The sequence below is a fragment of the Zeugodacus cucurbitae genome, chromosome Y (assembly GCF_028554725.1).
Source record: "Zeugodacus cucurbitae isolate PBARC_wt_2022May chromosome Y, idZeuCucr1.2, whole genome shotgun sequence".
In the NCBI taxonomy this organism is placed as follows: Eukaryota; Metazoa; Arthropoda; class Insecta; order Diptera; family Tephritidae; genus Zeugodacus; species Zeugodacus cucurbitae.
Genome location: NC_071673.1, coordinates 5,625,266 through 5,639,046, shown reverse-complemented (window position 1 = coordinate 5,639,046; position 13,781 = coordinate 5,625,266). Strand labels below are relative to the sequence as shown.

Below are 13,781 nucleotides of genomic sequence, written 5' to 3'. Positions count from 1 at the left end.
TTTGATGGCAATTGTTAATGTAATATACAAATTTTTAATGCTTAATGTGGGTACGAATGGTAGGGCATTAGATGCTGGATGCCACTCTAATATTGAATAGGAAAAAATAATATTCAACTACCAAATTTAATATTCAACTTACAAATTTTTAATGCTTAATGTGGGTACGAATGGTAGGGCATTAGATGCTGGATGCCACTCTAATATGGAATAGGAACAAATAATATTCAACTACCACTTATCGCGTGCCAGTAGAATAGTGGTAAATGCATTAGACATATTGTCGTCAAGATTCAGGATATTATTAAAAACCATTAATCTTTCTCCAAAGAAAGTGTCAACCATCGTTGTAACTTGGTGTTATCTTCATAACTTCTTGCGGGAAAATAAACATTTTCGCAGAGACACAGCGGAAATTGACCCTTCTGAATCGAACTTTAACGGCAGGAATCTATATAATTTGCACGCTATTTCCATTTTAATTCTCTTCATATGTTGTTTAGGCTTCTTCGATGGTGGTACCAATGATTTTCGTTGCTGGACTCTGAACCATCAAAAACCATCTGGAAATATAATAAAGGAATGGGCAAAAGAACTGATGGCTCGCAGTAGTCAAAAGTATTTACACATATTTTTTTTTGCGTCAAAAGTATTTACACACGACTTAAAGAAAGTTGCACATAAGGATTGTTTGTTCCACCCAAACCTAACCGAGTTAGATATAGGGTTATATATACCAAAGTTATCAGGGTGAAGAGTGGAGTTCAAATCCGAATGTCTGTCTTTCCGTCCGTCCATCTGTTTTTTTCGTACCATAGGAAGGTTGCTTTCGAAAATGAGCAAAATCGGACCACTGCTACGCCCACAAAATGGCGAAAACCGAAAACACATAAAGATCCATAATTAAGCCATAAATAAAGTTATGAAAATAAAATTTGGTACAAAGGATTGTTCTAGGCAGCGGCATATTTGGATGTAATTTTTTGGGAAAGTGGGCATGGCCCCGCCACCTACTAGGTTTTTTGTATATATCTCGTAAATTCTTAAATCTATATCAACGAAATTCTCAAGAGTATTTTTTTCAGCCATTTCCTTATATAGTATATATAGTAAATCGGATTATAACCACGCCCACCTCCCATACAAAGGTTATGTTTAAAACTACTAAAATGCATTAATTCAGTAAGTTAAATCACCAAAAAACTTAAATTTCATTATAAAGATGGTACAGAAGAGCTGCACTCAAAATGGTATACAAAATTTTAAATAGGTGTGGTTCCGCCCACTTATGGGTCAAAAACCATATCTCCGAAACTACTCGACCAATTTCAATGAAATTCAGTTTATAATATCTTCCTGGCTTCCGGGAAACATCGGATCACAACCACGCCTACTTCCCATATACCAGAACTTCGAAGTCGACCTGAATCGTGTACTTTGCAATATATAAAGTAAGCACTAATGAAGATATCGGAACTAATATTAGGGTTTTCAAACTTTTAATGGACTTTATACCATTTACATATATGCCGAAAATGTGAGTCAAATTGTTTGTTATATTAATAAAATTAAATAAATAAATTGCGAGAGTATAAAATGTTCGGTGACACGAGCACTCAGCCCTTCCTTACTTGTGTATGTGATTGGCGTTCAACCGTTTAGCCGGTTATAGCCGAATCGATGAGAGCGCCCCACTCCTCTCTTTCCTTAGCAGTTCGGCGCCAGTTGGAGATTACAAGTGTAACCAGGTCGCTCTCCACCTGGTCCCTCCAACGGAGTGGAGGCCTTCCCATTCCTCGGCTTCCTCCGGCGGGTACTGCATCGAACACTTTCAGAGCTGGAGTGTTTTCGTCCATTCGGACAACATGACCTAGCCGGCGTAGCCGCTGTCTTTTTATTCGCTGAACTATGTCAATGTCGTCGTATAACTCATACAGCTCATCGTTCCATCGTCTGCGGTATTCGCCGTTGCCAATGTTCTGAGGATCATAAATCTTGCGCAAAATTTTCCACTCGAAAACTCCTAGTGTCGTCTCATCTGATGTTGACATCGTTCAGGCTTCTGCACCATAAAGCAGGACGGGAATGATAAGCGACTTGTAGAGTTTGATTTTGGTTCGTTCAGAGAGGACTTTACTGTTCAATTGCCTACTCAGTCCAAAGTAGCACCTGTTGGGAAGAGTGATTCTGCGTTGGATTTCGAGGCTGGTATTGTTGGTGTTGTTGATACTGGTTCCCAGGTATACGAAATTATCTATAACTTCAAACTGGACTTTCCAGGTCTAAATCCACACTGATAAGGTCCAATCAGTTTGTTGACGGTGGGCTTAAGTGTTTCACACAGTACGCTCGATAGAACCTTATAGGCGATATTTACTGAGATTCCAATCGTCAGGCTTGCTTTCTTCCGACCATGTTTTGCAAAGAAGCTGATGCATGCACCTTATCAGTTCTTCGTCGCCGTATTTGAATAGCTCGACCGGTAGACCATCGGCCCCCGCCGCTTTGTTGTTCTTCAGGCGGGTAATTGCTATTCGAATTTCTTCATGGTCGGGTAATGGAACATCTATTCCATCGTCATCGATTGGGGAATCGGGTTCGCCAACTCCTGGTGTTGTACTTTCACTGCCATTCAGCAGGCTGAAGAAGTGTTCCCTCCACAAACTCAGTATACTCTGGTCATCAATAACTAGATCACCTCTGGGGGTCCTACAGGAGTGTGCTCCGGTCTTGAAACCTTCAGTTAGTCGCCGGATCTTTTCGTAAAATTTTCGAGCATTACCCCTGTCGGCCAGCTTGTCAAGCTCTCCATACTCACGCATTTCGGCCTCTTTCTTTTTTTGTCTGCAAATGCGTCTCGCTTCTCTCTTCAGCTCTCGGTATCTTTCCCATCCCGCTCGTGTTGCGGTCGATCGCAACATTGCGAGGTAGGCAGTCTGTTTTCTCCCGCTGTGAGACGGCATTCCTCATCGTACCAGTTGTTTTTTTGACTTTTCCGAAATCCAATGGTTTCGGTTGCAGCGGTACGTAGTGAGTTTGAGCTGCCGTCCCACAGTTCCCTTATACCAAAATGCTGATGAGTTCTCTCAGAGAGCAGGAGTGCAAGTCGAGTAGAGTATTTCGTGGCTGTCGGTTGTGTTTGCAGCTTTTCGACGTCGAACCTTTCTTGTGTTTGTTGACGGGCGCTCTTTGCTGCACAGAGGCGGGTGCGTATCTTCGCTGCAACCAGATAATGGTCCGAATCTATATTTGGTCCTCGGAGCGTACGCACGTCTAAAACACTACATGTGGATACATGGATAGATGTCTTCCAATTACCAGCTGTGATCAAATTATTAAAAAACAAAGCAAAACGTTATTATAAATAGATACAGCCGTACTAAACATGGGCGTAAGCAAATAATTATATATATAATCAGCTGTTCTCCTCTTACAATTACCAGCTGAGATGAAAGCTGCCATACAGATTTAATAAATACAGAATAAAAAGTTGTATTCCCAACTGCATTACCGTCCAAACGACAGGTTGATAACACCCAGTAGGGAAATCGCTAAAAACAAAAAATGGCTGAACCGCAACATGAGGTGACGCCAAGAAACAGTATAATCTCGTCTAGAGTAAATACAATTAAAAAGTTACGAAAAGCTAATAGCCTAGACAGATGGCAGCGCTAATTTGCATTAGCGGCGTTGATTTGCTTTAACTCGCGCATTAATTCATTTTAAAGCAAATTTGTAATGCGCAAAAATTTCGTGTATTTAGCTGAATTTATCACATTTGAGCTGACAATGCTGCCCAAAAATGGCCGATTTTTGCTATTGTGTATGTTAATTGATAGAAAAAAGAAGAAGAAAACGTCAACAATTAATAGAAAGAAAAGCGTTAGAGGTAGGAAGTTTTTAAATTTCTATTTAAATTATGTGCAAGTTCATTGAGAAAATTAAATTTTAATATTTTAGAATATGGCAGAAAATAAGCAGCGAGTGTTTTGGACGACCAATGATGAAAGCGTTTTAATTGACTTGTGGCGTGAGCGGGCCATAGATTTAAGACGTGCCAAGTGCAATTTACATATATGTATATGCTGATATATCTATGCAAATGACACATAAATTTACTCCGAAGGAAGTCCATGTTAAAATTAGAAACCTTACACAAAGATACAGGTATACTATACTAATATAAAACATTTCTAACATTATTAACCTTTGTGAAATTGCAGAGAAGAAAAGAAGAAAACTGGCCCATCGGGGGGCAGCCCATCGACGTGGAAATATTTTGATGCGGTGCATCAAATCATCGGGTTGACTGAAGCCAATAATGCAGAAATTTATGAATCAGTAACTGTGGTAAGTTTAAATTTCATATTTTTATTTCTTTATCGTATTAACTTAAAACAATTTTTTCTTTAGGACATATCGTCATCAACATTGCTGCCGTTACCGCCATCTGTACCTGCAGCATCACCAGTAGCAATGTCCCCAATACCGTTGTCGCCAGTAATATCATCGGCCAGCTCGCCATTGTTGTCGCCACTGGATACCTCATCCATGAGTATTTCTAAAACGAGGTATTATATGGGTGAATTGGTGAAAATGGCAAAACAACAACATGAATTGCTTAAGGTAGTGGTGGAAGATGGAAGAGATGTAAAAGAAAGAATTATTAATTGTATTGAAGAACAAAATAATTCTACAAAAGAGTTTATTAGTATTTTTAAAAATTTGTTGGAAAAAATGTAAATATTATATTTATTTTGTATACATATTAGTAGTTATTTACATAATAATAAAAATGTATTTGAATTAAATGTTAATTTAAAACGAAATATTAAATATTTAAAATAAAATGAAATGAATTAAAATGTAATGTAATTAATTGAATTTATTAATAATAAAAATGAATTTAAAAAAGGAAATTTGAAATGAAAAATAAAACAAATTTACCTGTGATCACAGCTTGCCAACAAAATGACTGAATACCAGCCTTTATAATTGTAATAGTATATGGCTTCCTCTTTTTTGGGCTGACTTCGATGTGGCAGCCATCTACAGCACCCCATCAGTTTGAAACCTTCTACAATTCTTCTTAATTCTTGCGGATGCGGCAGGTATGCATTAACGCAATCCGCAAGAGTACCACATACTTCATGACAAAAATCGATCACAATTTCACCAACTGTGCTGCGCCCAACGCCAAACAAACCATCAAAAGTCCTATATTCCGCTGCCGAACCCAAAGAAAAGAGTGCTATAGCTACTCTTTTTTCATGTTGCTATCAATTTTTCCAATACTCTTTACCTTTTCGCATACTTTCTTGAATGCCCTTCTATCTAGCCGAAAATTTTCTTTAAACCTTGAGTCATCCATGGTTGGGACATCGTGCTCCCAAAATATACCTCCTCGATCCTTAAAATACGCAATTTTTCATTTCAATCCCAAATTGAAATAACTATTTGCTTACGAATTTCCAAATATGTCGATGGTGCGTCTGAGCGATTACAAGTCCAGCTTGTATGATTTTGTTAAAATCTACTATTGCTTTTAATTGCACCTCATTATCTTTTAATGTATTTAATAACAATTGAATTCTTTCGTTAAATATCTTTTTGTTTTCCAAAAATCCCAAATTTGCCATTAGTAACTCTTTTTTATCCATTTTTATTTCACGTTTGTAATAAATAAACGAATGTCACATTCAACTGTCAAAATGCACAAGTCGGCCATCTGTCGCCATGAAATTTCAATTTGCATTATCATTTCTTAATGCCCATTAATTTTGTTCGTCTGTCTAGGCTATAACTCTCTTGTAAATGAAAGGCAGAAAACTTTAGAAGCGATGTGTAATCAATTACACAAAGATAACTTAGCAATCAAAAAAGAAAACGAAGAACTGAAAGCCAGTAAAAGCAAGCCTGTTAGTAGAGCACCAAAACCATCAGATGTAAGTGTTAATGAAGTATACGAAACTGATGAAGATAAACTAGCTAAAGAAACTTAGGGGTTACTCAAAAAGAAGCAGTCTTAAAAAAAACGTAAAACTGATAGTTCTCCAACAATTAATAGCCATCTGAAAAATAAAAATAAAGAAAAGGCGGCCATTAATAATACCAAAATTCTTCGACCAGTACCAGTTATAATAAACGATGTTAAAGATATTAATAAATTACATTCGAATATTACCGCTCTAACAAAACACAAATTTTTAATAAAGCTTTTGAGTAACAGTGCCTACAAACTAAATACATTTGATCCTACTGACTATCGAACAACAACAAAGTTCTTATCAAACGAAAATATACCTTGGTTTAGCTACGAGGGCAAACATAACAGTACCAGTAAAGGTAATAATAACAAATTTAGTTAACTGTGAGACTAAAGAACCGCTAGATATGTTTTTAGTAGTATTCGATGCTAACGAGGACATTAACCCTTTATAACTCAACTAAGTAAAAACGAAAAAGCTGTATCGTTTCGAATAGATTTCGGATAGAAATGAAATACGTGTTTTATAGTTTAAACAATTTTTTTTTATTTGGGTGAAAAACAACAAAAAAGGGTATGTGACAGATATGTCACGTTATGTAACAACGTTTCTATGCTCATTAAATAATAATGTTTGTATTTCGTGAATATTTACATGTTTTTTAAGAAGTGTGAAATTCTTTGATGCAGTTGTTTTGCTTGTTGTAGCATAAAGCCACAACACATTTTTCACATACCGTGTGTGGTACTTCAAGACATCCTGGACGCTTGCAACGAATTCGTTCTTCTGCCCATACCGGCCAGTGTCTAACTTGATCTTGCCTAACTGTCATAGGAGGAAGGGCTGGGCCCCTATGCTTTTTAGATTGTATCTCCGCTTCAATTCCTCTTCGTTTCATAGGGGACTTTGTACTCAATTTGCACAACACCGTGGCAACTTCTAAACGAAAATCAGCAGATGACAACTGATTGCCCTCTAATTTTTTTCTTTATAAGCTCTTTTGTATAAGAGCCAAGCAAAAGACACTGCAAGGTCTAAAAAGTGATAAAATAGACGAACGTGCCATCGCTTGCTTATTACCTTATTACTCAATGTTACAGAAATGGTACAAACCTAAACTTCACTATATATTGTATTAGTGAACATTTTTCGTATTATCTTATAGAAATTAAACATAATAGTGAACTTACCTGGACTTTTCCACTAAATATTTTATTAAAACACTGAAAATTTTCTTATTTTTATCTTTTCGGTAATTGCAAGCACGTGTATTCACTAACTTTACCACAGCGAAAAAGAAAGTATCGTTTTATAAGTGATGCCAATACATAAAAAACCAGAGAATTTTAAAATTGAAAAATACGGAGTATGACAGTGCTTCTATATCATACTAAAAAGGGAAAAATTTATTTTCCTATGTTTTGTACCCTCTAAAAGGGTTTGTAACATATCTGTCACATGATGCTATAAAGGGTTAAGAATGTTTATTAGATCAAAAGCATTCTTAATACTGTTGTCAAGGTTCACCCAATCAAAGCCTCTAAATTAATCCATCAGTGCAAAAACTGTTAAGCTTTTGGACATAAAAAAAAACTTCTGCGGTAAGTCATCGCTATGTGGGAAATGTGGAGGCTGTTACGAATTCGTTGAATTGATGCGATATGGCATCATCGAAAAGACAAAATGTCTGAAGCATGGACATTCGAATAATATAAATTATAACTTAAGGCGTGTATTTGACCAGCAAATTAAGCTATTAGCTTATTTTGTATGGAAGACTTAGCCAACATAATTATGTTGGCTTGTCATAAGCTATCATAGCTTGTATATTGAACTAGAGGCATTGCCAGTTCATCGTTTTTTTTCATTCACAATAGTTGGGGTTTTTCCAAAAAAATGTAGTTGGCAATAGCGAGAAACCCCATTTTGACAGATAAAAATGTAAACAAACCAAAATTTTAAATTCTATCGAACTTTATCCATATTTATTTAGACCATCCCGAATCTAATAATGATTGTAGATTCCTTAAAAGCTCAGAATATTATACAAAAGCGGTAAACAAAAGGAAATTTGATTTATAAATTCAACTTTTTTTTTCAAATAAATTACATTTCAGCTGAGAGTTCGGGCCCGCATTGCCAACACAATTCATTTTTAAGCGAAGATATGAAATAAGCTAAATGCGTTTTATTTGTCCATGATTTTGATTAGCTTGTGGTGGTCAAATAAAACACGCCTTTAGTATTGATTTGGAACTTGAATAATACAGTTGTTGGGTTTTTTCTCTATTTTTCCCAACGTTAAAAAACGTGTTGTGTTATTTTTTATCTTTTGTTGTATTGACAATTGGAATTTCTATATTTAGACAGAAGCATTTTAGATGAAACATTTGGTCCATGTCGAGCCGAATTTGTGATTGGCCTCGATTGTGAAAATAAATAAAATGTATTATATTGATTCATATAGTGATATGCGAAAGCTAATTGTGATGGAACCCTAGCGCATGCCCTGTGGAATGTAATAGCCATTGTGGAATTTATAGGTCGGTCAACAGCTGTTTTTTTCAAAAGCAAAAGATTTATTGTGAATTTCTATGAAGCTAACAGCATTCGTGGTGAAAAGTTTGAGATTTATATGTTCATGGTGAAAAGTTTAGTTACATATATACATTTATGAATATGCAAGTTTCATATTGCTGTGGTAAAGCATATATGAGCTGGCTGCGCATGCGAAAGAAGACCACATGCGTGGGAAATAATTTTAATAGAAAATGTCAAATTGATGAGAGAGAAGATTAAACCGAGAAATGAAAGGGAAAAGAGAGAAAAGTATAGAATTTGTGAAGATAGCTATATGAACATATGTATATATTTACACATATGAATATACATACATATACACAAGTATATCGTCACCTAAAATGCAAAAGGCCGTAACTAACAAAAAATTCAAAATTGACTTTTTGATTGATTATGAAGTACTTAACCGAAACACGTGTACACAGCAAAATTTACATGCATACGACCAAAAATAACGACTTTATAGGCGAGAATCAGAAGGCCGCAACTACAACTTCAACAATTTCATAAACCAAAAAGCCGTAACTACCCTTTTTTCATTATCTTTGATTCAATTTCAATGTGACACATTGTGTTATCCGTAATTACAGTTGTTTTCATTATCTTTCATTCTTTATCAAATTGTGTTATTGTGTTTTGCCTTCTTCAATACAGGCAAAAAAATCCGGAGAGCCAACTGTTAATATGATCCGTGCATTGGCATATGATCCATCTGGAATAATTTATTCTAAAACAAATATCAACGACGATTATAACGTTTTGCCACAACGTACACAACAAAATTTAAGGGACATCGAACCTTCACTGTTACATACCGAAAGAATATCAATATCCAAATAGAAATGGGAACACCTGCAGGAACTTAAATTTTTACTTCCGGCTGAGTGCCACAGCTTTTATGATAATATACCCTTTACATCTTAACCCTTCTGCTATGTTTGGGTCAATTTTACCCAATTTTCAGTAAAACTCGTCGAAATTCGCGTGTTAGTCTAGTCGTATTGTATTGATTCTTTTTCTATTTGTTAACTGCAGTAAAAGGAATAGATAAATATGAAAATTAAAATAATATCTGTTTTTTATGTTGCTGGAGGATGCCAAATGTAATTTAATTACACTTATTACGTTGTTGGGTCAATTTGACCCACCTAGTAACATTTTGCCGTTTATTATTACATCACTCGATCAAAAACGCCGACAAAGAAAGCTAGTTATCGGAAATCGAGTATATTTTGCACAGCTCTATGCTCTGCCAGAAATGAATTCACCAAAAAACGACAGCGATGTTTCTTCTGTCATCATACAAAAAATTCGAACAAATATTCAGCTGTTTGTAGTACGTGCCAAAAATTTGTTTGCAAGGAACACAGCAGCTTAGTTCGTGAAAATTTCCGTTAAAACATACATATCTCAACTACTTTCTACAATTAACATACACTTAAGTTGATTCAAATAAAAAAATATGATCTCTTTCAATAAAATAGTGTTATTAGTGGAGTTTTTATAAGTGGGTCAAATTGACCCAAAACACTATATGTGTAATTTTTTCCTAACATAGCAGAAGGGTTAAACCTATTCTAATTTACTATTTGTATTGCAGGTTTTGTTGTTTTCAAATTAATTATTTTGTTTTTCTTAACCAGTTTAATTTAATTTTATTTTCTCGAATTAAATGTATTAATTAAATAATTTCTTTTGTGTTAAAATACTTACAATAAATAGATACAAAAAGACATAACTTGTTAAAAACTTTTTTAGTTACAGCCTAAAAGCATATTTTCTTATTTTAACCATTTTATACACAATTTTTTTCAAGTAGTTACGGCTTTTTGGTTTCAGAAAAATAGAGTGCAAAAGGCCGTAACTAACATTTCTTAAAAACTGCTTTTTTCCCATTAATTTGGTTTTCAGAAACAAGTCCGTCTTTGTTTTCTAAGCTTAAATCTACAATTTGGATATTTAGCTTTAAGTAGTCTTTAATCTATAACGTTTTTTGCTTCTCCTGGAAAATACTAAAAATATTAGTTACGGCCTTTTGCATTTTAGGTGACGATATAAACTATGTTTTCTTACAGTCCACTAGATGGTATTTGTTACCGTATATATATATATATATATATATGAAAGAGTTGATGATATATAAGTGTATAAGTTTCATGGCGTCAAAAGGACTAAAAATATATACGTTGGAAAGTTCTAGATATGTAATCCATTTCTAATATGTATATTTTTTCAAGAGAGAGAGAGAGTGAAAAGCTAATATATAAAATTGAAAGGCAGCCATTAGTATCGTATTATATAGAATGCACAGTAGGGTGGCCCTTATTTTCCAAAGTATTCCGATTCTCGATAGCACCCCCTAGAAATATGCGAATAGTGATAGTGTGTCTATCCAGATACCAGATAGTGTGGCTTTGAAATATGGAGACATAAAAATGGCAAAAATTCTTAATTTTTCAGGATTTCAAGCTCCTTGCGCAACCTCTAAACCTTTTTTGATTGACCCAAAACTTTGCATATACTAGTTTTTGGGCTATTCGCATATTTCTAGGGGGAGCGATCCAGAAACTTTTTTTATCCTCCGTACAACTAAGGGCCACCCTAATGCACATATGTACATGCATTTGAATATACAAATGAGCACATATATTGGCGTCCCCTATGAATATTTGATGATGGAATTTTCCATTCAATCGTGAAAAGGACAGTTAACAAGACGTGTATTGTAATTTAAATTTTGTTTTTTATAAGCGATTGTTGAGAGACGATAACATAATGGGAGGACAAGACCTTTTGGATAGTGTATTAAAATCCATTTCGAGAATTTTGGAGTACTGCTAACATACTGATTTTGAAAAGGCTACACTGGAGCAGGTGAAAGTTCGATCTGAAAAGTTGGATGTTTACTATGAACGGTTTGTAGATGCACACGAGAAGCAGTTGGATCAGGACAATACACAAGCCAGTGCATATGACGACATTGTAGCTTTAGTGGAGCTGCGTTATTTTACTGCACAAGCTTTGTTGTCCACTAAGGCCAAGGAACCAACACCAACGCCGATTATATTAGACAAGCAACCTTTGTCGGTACAAGTTAACATGCCTTATCAACAACATGATTTAAAGAATACGTGGGGCACTTTCGATGGTACATTAACAATGTGGCCTGGGTTTCGTGATCGGTTTTCTGCTGCTATACATGAAAATACAAATGTTTCACCAGCTTCTAAATTCTCTTACTTAAAAAAGTCGCTGGTTGGTAGAGCTGCACGAACACTAGGTGAATGGCAACTTACCGATGATAATTATATAGAAGCTTGGGATCGGCTCAACCAGCTGTATAACCGCAAGTATCCAATTTGCCGTGAACATTTACGACAGTTTATTCGTTTACCAGTTATAGGAGGGGTACCACGAGCTCATGAGCTTCAGCGAATGTCTAATGTAACACATGAAGCACTGCGGCAACTACGAGCACAAGGAATCTCGGTTGATGCTTGGGATATGATTATTGTCCATATGTTGCACGAAAGGTTAGATCCGGATACAAGTAGGCAGTGGGAACTACAACGAGAAACAGAGACTCCCACAGTCAAGCAAATGTTAGAATTTCTGGATCGCCAAGCTGTAGCTTTAGGTAATGTTAATGGTTGTACTCGTTGTCCAGGGCAGACTAAACATATCAGTTTGCTTTGTTCGAAGAGAGAGATGGCAAAACAAGCACTAACAGTCAAAATGGTAGAACCTCATCGCAGGCGCAAGTTAAAGAGCCAATGTGAAGCAACAAGCACCAAACGTCGTCGTAAATTAGGAGTTGGATATGCTCATTCTGTGCAATCAAAAATTGTAGAGGACCTTGTCACTATCAATGAAGAAATTAAGAAAGTTGACATGCAAATGAGTTTGTTAGACAAGCAAGAACAATTATTAACAAAACGTAAATCGTTAAGTGGTATAAAGGATCAAAAAGAAACTGAAAATGAAATAAACTCCAATGTAAACTATTCTAAGCCTTTTATTTTCAACGGCGTTGTTACCAACTATACCTATAAGACTGGAAGCAAATGGAAGCACTACTAGACTGTGGGGCACAACCAAACTTAATAGCCACTAGTCTCGTAGAAAAATATCATCCGTGGTTTCAATCAGATGGATACATTGAAGAAGAATTTTGGGTTTTACCAAAACAAAACAGTTGGCAACCAATGTTACCAAATGCTGATTGTACGTTGAAACCAACCTCTGTAAAATCTGCCATACCACTTGCTGATCCACAATATTGGGAGCCGGGTATAGTGCAAGTGATTCTCAATGTAAAGACTTTTGCAAAGATTTTGATTGCAGTGCATTCACATGATTCTGATGGAACTGTTTACCTTGAGACTCATTTAGGTATGGTGGTCTGTGGAGCCCATGATATACAATACATGTATTGAAACAGGGAGTTCTTTATCATACTTTTGTTGTACAAGCTTTGAAGAATTGGGTAAGTTAGTCAGGCGATTCTGGCAACTTGATGAAGTATCTTCGTTCTCCAAAAGGACTGAAGAAGAAGAAAAAGTTGAAAAGATATTTGTCGATACATATTCAAGAGATGTTACGGGTCGATTTATTGTTTCAATTCCATTGAGGGAAAACATTGGTGATATTGGAACCTCAAGAGAAATAGCATTGCGTCGTTTTATGTTGTTAGAGAGAAGATTAAACAGAGAACCTGAACTAAAGAAAAAATATATCGATTTTATGAGAGAATATGAGACGTCAGGACATATGGAGCTGGTGTCGAGGACTACAAAACCTGGAGAGTTGGTGTATCACATACCACATCATTGTGTCACGAAGAAATTCAGGGTAGTTTTCGATGCTAGTTGTCGAACAGATAAAGGCATTTCTCTTAATGAAGTGCAAATGCTTGGTGAAAAGTTGCAACGTGATTTAGCTGATATTGTTCTCAGGTTTCGCAGACATAGAATCGGTATCACAGGCGACATTAAAAAAATGTTCCGGCAAGTGCGTGTAGTCCAAAGTCAATGGGATCTCCAACGTATTTTTTGGAGAGAGAATACTAGGGAACTGATAAGAGAATATTGGCTAAAGGTCGTAACATATGGGATGAAATCATCTGCGTTTAATGCTGTTCGAGCAGTGATACAGTGTGCGAGAGATGCAGCAAAAGACTTTCCACATGCCTCTAGAGTAATTGAATATGATTTA

General features: G+C 35.8%; 1 protein-coding gene across 8 annotated transcripts in view; it reads right to left on the bottom strand.

The window, feature by feature from the left end:
- The window catches only part of LOC128923552 (protein rtoA-like), a 2,411,103-nt gene that overhangs the window by 555,474 nt on the left and 1,841,848 nt on the right, over positions 1 to 13,781 (bottom strand). The gene's annotated exons all lie outside the window — the stretch shown is intronic.